This window comes from Gossypium hirsutum, chromosome D04 (genome assembly GCF_007990345.1).
Source record: "Gossypium hirsutum isolate 1008001.06 chromosome D04, Gossypium_hirsutum_v2.1, whole genome shotgun sequence".
Classification (NCBI taxonomy): domain Eukaryota; kingdom Viridiplantae; phylum Streptophyta; class Magnoliopsida; order Malvales; family Malvaceae; genus Gossypium; species Gossypium hirsutum.
The window spans coordinates 19,637,777-19,640,121 of NC_053440.1; the positions used below are offsets into that span (position 1 = coordinate 19,637,777).

Below are 2,345 nucleotides of genomic sequence, written 5' to 3' on the forward strand. Positions count from 1 at the left end.
TTGTTCGCTATCTCTTTTATTTCTGTTATTGTTATGCTGAACATATCTATGAATATTTATGTTGTTGGGATGCTTAATTTAATCAATTTAGCTTGAATTTAATTTGTGTTAGGTTGATTGCATTTCATTTGTTAAAATTATTGAAATTGTGTTTATGTTGTTATAGGCCTCGGTAAGATGCTTGATTAAGTAAAATCATGACTAAGTTATTCTTGCATTACAATTGTTAGGTAACTAATGAATTAATTCTTTAAACGGATTGAAATTGTAATTAATGGACACATTACTTAATTAGTGCATGTTTAATCATCTAAGGTAGTTGAGGGTTAGATTAGCAACGGTATCTGATGATACATTTGCCTTGCATAACTTGCACGATTATTGTGATTAAAAAGTTTCAAGGTTAGGATACTTTGTTACCTCACATAGTCTTTTATGTGCTTATTAAATCGTGTTAATTGTTTGAATTGACATAGGGATATGTACAAGAGATTATTTCGAATTAATAAGTATGTATGTGCAATAACATATTTGCCTATTAAGATTTGTTTAATCGTTGAATTGACATAGGAATATAGGCAAGAGATAAATGGATTTTGGTAGGTGAGTATGTTCATAAGTTAGCAAATTACCGAGTTGACGTGAACTTATTCGTAACAATATGAACATATGTTTAATAATTCTAAGTTAAGAAATGTAATTAATCTAACACAATTATGTCATCTTGATTAAAATCATATTTTGAAATCATACATTTGAGATTTATTTATTTAGTTTACTTACTTTAAAATTTTAGTTTTTAATCACCCTCTTCAAACAAAGTATTTTTCTTCACTTTTAAATAGCATTCATAAATAATTCTTTTCATAGTCCTTGTGAGTACGGTAACTCTACATTTACTTGTCACTTTATTAGTTGTTGTGATTGTGTACACTTGCACATTTCCGTCGTTCAAAGTTTTTGGCGCTATTGTCGGGGACTAGGTTTTAAAAAAAATATTTCTTTGTGAAGTTGTTAGTTTTTCATTTTGGTTTATTTTTCTGCTTAAATTTTAACTTAGTTAATTTTTCTGTGATTATTTCAGGTGTTTATGAGTATTGACCGAATCATCAATTTACTCCCTCTAGACCCTGAGATTGAACGAACTTTTCGACAGCGAAGAAGACAAGCAAGTCAGGGAAGAACTGAAGAGATGAACTTCAAAAATCTGAATCAAAGAAACGAAGCAAACCTTGCTCAAAATCCTATCCTTATTGCTGATGATAGGGATAGAGGCCATGCTAGTATTTCATGATCTTAATTTGGGTATTAGGAGACCAGAAATTGAGGCATAACAGTTCGAGTTGAAGCCAGTCATGTTCCAAATGCTTCAGACAGTGGGCCAATTCAGTGGATTGCCTACCGAAGATCCTCACCTACACTTAAGACTATTTATGGATGTGAGCGATTCTTTCAAGTTAGCCGGAGTACTCGAAGATGCATTATAGTTGAAGCAGTTCCCATATTCACTAAGGGACACAGGTCAAGCTTGGTTGAACTCATTACCACCAAACTCAATTTCAAAATGGCAAGAGTTAGCAAAAAAATTCCTTATGAAGTATTTCTCGCCTAGCAAGAATGCTAGGTTGAGGAACGAGATCTCTATTTTCCAGCAAATGGATGATGAGTCATTGTATAAGGCATGGGAAAGGTATAAAAAATTATTACGGAAGTGCCCTCATCACGGAATCCCACATTGCATACAACTTGAGACATTTTATAATGGTCTTAATGCTCACACGAGGATGGTAGTGGATGCTTCTGCTAATGGTGCTCTCATTTCTAAGTCTTATAATGAGGCTTTTGAAACCATTGAGAGGATTGCCGGCAACAATTATCAATGGCCAACCAATCGAGCAGTGTCAGGAAGACGAGTCGCTAGAGTACATGAAGTAGACACTCTTACTTCACTCGCATCTAAAGTATCATCAATATCCTCAATGTTAAAAAATCTTACTACTAATGAGTGTAATAGTTTTGCAGCACAGCCACTGAATCAAGTTGAAAATGTAGCCTGTGTTTATTGTGGGGAAGGACATTTGTTCGAAGAATGTCCATCGAACCCAGAATCTGTGTATTACATGGGTAACCAGAACCAAAATCGAGGAAGGCAAGGGCTACAATCAAATTTTTGTAACCCATCATGGCGAAACCACCCAAATTTTTCCTGGAGTAACCAATGGGCAGGAACCAGAAACAATTATGTCCAACCTAGATCGACCCAACTTCCCAGTTTTTCCCAACAAGCTTAGAAACGAACCCAAGATAAACAATCCAATAGCCTAGAGAGTCTATTGAAATGGCGA

General features: G+C 34.5%; 1 non-coding gene across 1 annotated transcript; it reads right to left on the minus strand.

Moving 5' to 3' along the window:
* Nucleotides 1-1,622: 1,622 nt before the first annotated feature.
* LOC121216603 (small nucleolar RNA R71) lies at nucleotides 1,623-1,729 on the minus strand. The gene has a single exon (XR_005912784.1). It is a non-coding gene; the product is annotated as a small nucleolar RNA R71 (small nucleolar RNA).
* Nucleotides 1,730-2,345: the final 616 nt, after the last annotated feature.